Below are 6,861 nucleotides of genomic sequence, written 5' to 3'. Positions count from 1 at the left end.
TAATACATTATTCTAGAAGGGACAATAACATGGTAATGAGTGTCACGCTGGTTTGCAAATCTGTTCACTTCAGAATGAAATGCTGGAACACTTTATAACAGGAACTCCTGGGCAGCAACCCTTGTCTCCTCATGACAACTCAACTGATAAGGACTGTCCTTTCTCAAAGCAATGGGCTATCAGACCTGGGTTTAAATACTATTTGAAATCTTTGTGCTTTAGCTTGTCTGTAGTGCCAGGTCAGAATCTGAATCTGGGTGGGGTTTGCACTTATGAGACTTTTGTAGTTGTTCTATTGTACTAGGCACGCTCAATCAAGCCCAGATTAAGTATTTAAGGGTATTATTATTTATTCTCCCCAATTTCGATCTTGTCTCATTGCTGAAACTCCCCAATGGGCTTGGGAGAGGCGAAGGTGGAGTCATGTGCCCTCCGAAACATGACCCGCCTAACCGCGCTGCTTAACACCCGCCAGGTTAACCCGGAAGCCAGCTGCACCAATGTGTCAGATGAAACACCGCTCAACTGGCGACTGGGTCAGCCTGCAGGCACCCGGCCCGCCACAAGGAGTCGCTGGAGCGCGTTGAGCCAAGTAAAGCATCCCTGGCCAAACCCTCCCCTAACCCGGACAATGCTGGGCCAATTGTACACCGTCCTATGTCCTATGCCATGGCCTTTAGAATGATATTAAATCGTGTTTGAACCTCGGTCTGTTCTAGGAGCAATGATCTATATGGGAATGCATACCCAGGTACACAGACTAAACAGAGACTTTACTAAGAACATGGAGAACAGGGACTAAATGACAGTGGTGCTTTATGTCAGACACAGAGAGCTATGAAAGAGAAGTCAAAGGAGAGGGAGAGAAAAGTCAAGAGAGCCATGGATAGATGAGAGGGGGGAGGGAGAGGGAGATGGAGAAGAGAGGGAGAGGGAGAGAGCGGGGGGGAGGGAGAGGGATAGGGAGGAAGAGAGAGAGAGGGAGAGGGAGGGGGGAAGAGAGAGAGAGGGAGAGAGAGATAGAGAGGGGGTAGAGAGAGAGGGAAAGGGAGAGAGAGAGGGGAAAAGACGGAGAGGGAGAGAATGTATGGAAACTACTCGGCATCCGACCGTAAGGTGCAACAGAGGGTAGTACGTACGGCCCAGTACATCACTGGGGCTGAGCTCCCTGCCATCCAGGACCTATATACTAGGCGGTGTCAGAGGAAGGCCCAAAAATTGACTAAGACTCCAGTCATCCATGTTCTCTCTGCTGCTGCATGGCAAGCGGTACCAGAGCGCCAAGTCTAGGTCCAAAAGCCATAAGACCGCGGAGCAATTAATCAAATGGCCACCCAGACTATTTACATTGATATCCTCTGCTGCTACTCGCTGGGTGGGTGGGAGAGAGAGAGAGGGGAGGGAGGGAGTAAGGTACTGAGAACGAGAGAACGAGAGAGCTATGGAGAGAGGGCTAGAGGTAGAAAGTGTGAGAAAGAGGTAGAGAAAGAGGGAAATGCATGCAGAGTGACACTTCATTGATTGGCACTCCGGCAGAGCTGGGATGGTGGCCCACGTCAGCACTGAAGCGTTCGATTCAGAGTGCATCGACAAATGGGTCCGGGGTGCTCTGGGGAGGGGACATGTTTAATTAATGGCCAACTACTTCTCTGTTAGGAGATTAACCAAGAGCAGGGCCCAGGGGCGGGGCCACAGGGGCACAGAATAAAACTCTGCTCTATCCATCCATCCGGTTGGGAAAAAGAGAGGGATGGGGGAGGCACCGATCAATACATAAATTGAACTGGCGTGATAATGGTGATGACCACAACGCAATGCTAATGACAAAACCGAGTCGCTTAATGATTTCCCTGAGCGGCCAATCGGAGTGTGAAGGCGGAATGCGGTGCGCAACGCGCTCGTGTCATGCTATTAAGTGGAACTTATCCGCACTACGACTCTCTAAAATGTATTGATGAACCATGATAAATGGGGTAAGAGGCAGCGCAGGAAATGAATGACAGCACGAGGGCCGAAACAATCTGCTGCCGAGTGGCGCAGCGGTCTAACGCACTGCATGTCAGTGCAAGAGGTGTCACTACAGTCCCTGGTTTGAATCCAGGCTGTAACACATCTGGCTGTGATTGGGAGTCCCATAGGACGGCGCACAATCGGTCCGGGTTTGGACGGGCTAGGCCGTCATTGTAAATAAGAATTTGTTCTTAACTGACTTGCCTAGTTACAAAAAGGTTATATTTGACAAATGATATGTTTTTATTAATCATACATTTCATTAGTCCATTGTTGACATACTCCCAAAATGTTTAGCTTGTCAGCAATCATGTTTTCAAGATGTGTAACTGTCAAAATACAGAAACCATCCCCGTCTGATGCATTATGCAGCATGAAACGCAGCATGAAACTTGATTGCTGGCAACAAAACCTTCTGGGACAACACTGGACTAGTAAAACAAATACCAAAAGGATCGTTTTTTTTGGATGGAGTTTTCCTTTAACAGTGAAGATGCGGCAGAAAAAGACATTTTAAAAGCCACCCAGTCAACTCTCTAGTGGTCCTGAATCGGCTCAGGGATAAATGTCATGTGCAAGCATTCATTTGAGAGTTATCTCAACAATATCGAACCCTGAATGCCTCAACTGTGTCCAGAATGATTACGTTTCCACGACTCACACGCTCTCTCTCGTTCTCTTTTTTACTTCTCAATCCCCCCTTCCTCCCTCCTTCTCTTAATTACCAACCAAGCACAGCCAACGCTTTGAGAAAATATGTATCAACCAAGATTGATGATACCGCGGCGCTCGTACACTGGAGAGGGTCACATTCTCGCGCTGTGTTGTGGCTTCGTCAAAGATGGATACCTCCGTACTGTCTCCACCCCATCTGATTATGCAGTACGAATAGCTGACTATTATTACTCGGCATGGCGTTTTTGTAACGATTTGCATATAAACACCTCCAACTTCACGGAAAACCTCAGCCAAACCCTGATGATTTCAATTTTTCTTTTGCATTTGATGATTTCCTTCCATACCTGGGATTAAATGCTCTTTGAAATCTTTGAAAAACTTTGAGTGTTTTCTCTAGTCTGTCTAGATTGCCAGATAGGCAGGGTTAGTAGTTTTAGGACTATTTTATTGGTCCATTAACCTCTTGAAACTCCCCATCCCGGATCCGGGATTGTGACTAAGCCTCAGGCTCATTAGCATAACGCAACGTTAACGATTTCTGAAAATCGCAAATAAAATTAAAATAATGCGTTTGCTCTCAAGCTTAGCCTTTTCTTAACAACACTGTCATCTCAGATTTTCAAAATATGCTTTTGAACCATAGAAATTGACTAATTTGTGTAAGAGTATGCTAAGCTAGCATAGCATTTTGTGTAGCATGTAGCACGCAACATTTTCACAAAAGCCAGATAACCAAATAAATAAAATCATTTACCTTTGAAGAGCTTCTGATGTTTTCAATGAGGAGACTCCCAGCCACATACCAAATGCGCAGTGTTTCCTGAAAGCGTCTGTGTGTAGGAGAAATCGTTCCGTTTTCTACATTGCGCCTGGCTACCGAAACGAACCGAAAATGCAGTCACCTACAACGTGAAACTTTTTCCGGATTAACTACATAATATCGACCGAAACATGGCAAACGTTGTTTGGAATCAATCCTCAAGGTGTTTTTTCACATATCTCTTCATTGACATGCAGTTCGTGGAAGCTTGCTTCTCTCTCTGTGCCCCATGGAAAAATACTGGCAGGTGACTTTTGCGCACCAATTTCGGCGCAGGACACCGGGCGGACACGTGGTAAATGTGGTCTCTTATGGTCAATCTTCCAACGATCTGCCTACAAATACGTCACAATGCTGCAGACACCTTGGGGAAACGACAGAAAGGGCAGACTCATTCCTCTTGCGTTCACAGCCATATAAGGAGATCATGAAAGACAGAGCCTCAAAAATCCTTGTCATTTCCTGGATGCCAAGTCATCTTGGTTTTGCCTGAAGCTCACGTTAAAGGGCACGCACAGAGAAGATATTTGTATTTCTGGACACGTCAGAGTGTTTTCTTTCGAACAGTAGCAATTATATGCATAGTCGAGCATCTTTTTGTGACAAAATATCTTGTTTAAAACGGGAACGTTTTTCTTCCAAAAATGAAATAGCGCCACCATAAGTGTAAGAGGTTAAGCCTAGGCAAGTTCAATCGAGTACTAACCTAACGTAGCAGGCATAAAAAAAAACTCTTAAGCGTTCTTTCTTTCTGGCTGTTACGGGAGGTTCTCTTCTACACTGTCGAACCAATCCAGTAAATGTGGAGGAGGAGTTAACATGGAGAGTCGCCTTGTTAACATCCAAAAGCGGAAGTCGTATCACAGCCTCTCTTCTATTTCCCCGGAAAACCAGATGCATCCGGTCGTCGTCCGATGCCGCAGAGGGCGGTTGAGTCCAGATAGAGTATTTTAAATGATTTAAAATAGTATATGAACCTTCTCCGTCAGTCTCTGAGTAGACAAAGTCCTCGGCCGTTTCTCCGTCTAGCTGGCCTCTTCTGCCTCGACACCGACAACTATTTAGCAATTCTCTTTCATTTCCCCATCAATCACAAGACTAACACTTCATAACTTCTTCTTCGGGGGGAAAGATGTTTCTGTGCAGCTGTTGCCAAGCCTCACAAAGGGAGGACCATCAAAGAGTGAACCAGAGGAACAAAGAAACAATTGGGTTTGATGGTCTTTCACTATCAAATAAATTGAATTGATACTCACATTTTTTTCTTACAACAATGTTTGTTCATTTCACAAAGAAGCTGTTCTGAGGTTCATGATGAAACATGAAATAGGCATTTGAAGTTAGACATCATGGTTCCAGGAGGAAGGTAGCCAGTCTATGTAAACATTCTCACTGTAATCACTCTGTTCTGCAGTGAAAGCCGATAAATATCCCGGCTGGCTATCCTAAGTCAAAATAATGTGCCATTCGGACCCATTTGTTATTGCACTGTGAATGTCAAATAATAGCACAGGCTCTACTTGGGGTAGGAGTGACTTATAAATCGTTCGGAGATAACAAACTGCCATACATTTGTAGTGTGTAGACCGAGCGGGGGTAGATAGCGATTCATCTCGACCCCACAATAGCATATCGTCTCACAATACGTAGCAGTATAGCAGTGTAGCATATTTCAGAGTGCCAGACTGGTAACTCTATATCTTATGCATGACGCCACCTTGTGCGATGCAATTTTCCGGGATGGAATAGTCTGTGCCCTGGTATGCCATGCACATCTAATCAACTCATTGTTCCCCAACTCTGGGGAGTGAACCCTGGAAGAGAGGAGTGCAAAAGAAGACCATTCTAAATGAGTTGCTGTGGAACAGACAGAGGGAGCAAGGGAGTGAATGAGAGAGAGTGAGAGAGAGAGAGAGTGAGAGAGAGAGTGAGAGAGAGAGTGAGAGAGAGAGAGTGAGTGAGAGTGAGAGAGTGAGAGTGAGAGTGAGAGTGAGAGTGAGAGTGAGAGTGAGAGAGAGAGAGAGAGAGAGAGAGAGAGAGAAGATAGTGTTGACGTGGAGAGGGATGGGGGGGACGGTGGGATCAACGGTAAGAGATGGCGGAATGAATTCCCAGATGAAATGAGAACGATTGATTTGGGAACGCAACAAAGGAAACAGGGATCAAATGAGGGAGAGAGAGACAGAAAGAGAGAGAGGAAAATAGTGTGAACAAGAACAACAGGGTGTCTGCATTAGATGGAGTAATTGGCAGACTGAGTGGGGGAAAAGGAGAGAGAGAGAGGAATAGAGAGAGAGAAAGACCTGCTAAAATGAGGATGACAACTCCCATCACATTCTATGCAGTGCATCAAAGGCACCATCAGGCTAAGTTTAAATGAGGACATCTCTTCTGCATGAAGGACATCTTTCCCCTAGACACCCACCCAGACTTCCGCTCTGTCTTCCTTTCTCATTCACTCTAAGATTATCCCTGTGATTATGCACACGACCCACATAACCTCCCTGGCATTTACAAGCGCCGCAATTAGAAACAAATGCATTTGTGAATTGACAGAAATAGGAATTACAGCCACAAATGGGAACATCCGTCTCTCTGTATGTTTCTCTCTGCGTCTCTCTTCCTCCCACGTTTTCTCTCGCTTTCAACCCCAGGCACAAACCAAGGTCGCTATCCTCATTAACTTACTGGCTTACTCCAGCTCACCTACAGCAATCCCCACCTTCAGCTGCTGCACTCATTACAGCCGAATCATCGGAGAGAGAGAGGGAGAGAGAGAGAGAGAGAGAGAGAGAGAGAGAGAGAGAGAGAGATGGAGAGAGAGAGAGAGATGGAGGTTTTAACCAAGCCCTTCCCTGCGTAGCTATTAAATTTGTCTCTGACTATTGCCAATGTGCTATTGTGAGAATGCTTGTTGGGAGATCTCCAGAACGAAACAACAAATTGACTATACTAGGGTTTCAAGCTCTAGTTAATTTTTTAAAAATGGTGCTATTGAATTGTGTTTGGTTGTCAACGCAAACAAAAATCCAACAATTAAAGTTCAAGAATAGCACTAAGTCAAAACTGTATATACACTTTAAATAAAGTTTGATTTGATTTAGTCCTGTTCTTTAACTTAGATGTTTGGTTAAGATGGAGACGTGAATCCAACATATCATTTATTAATTTGTAGAAAAACTGGCATTAAAGCCAAAATAAGTCTGTGGTACTGATGGAACTACCCAAGCAGAAGATACACCTCCTTCCCATGGTGAAATCTGGTTGCCTTGGCAGCCAAACACATTTTAATATCATATTTGAAATACAATAAATAACCTATTAACTTGTCGACAAGTTAACAAATAATGTGT

The sequence above is a fragment of the Oncorhynchus masou genome, chromosome 29 (assembly GCF_036934945.1).
Source record: "Oncorhynchus masou masou isolate Uvic2021 chromosome 29, UVic_Omas_1.1, whole genome shotgun sequence".
Classification (NCBI taxonomy): domain Eukaryota; kingdom Metazoa; phylum Chordata; class Actinopteri; order Salmoniformes; family Salmonidae; genus Oncorhynchus; species Oncorhynchus masou.
Note: the sequence above shows the minus strand (reverse complement) of the source record.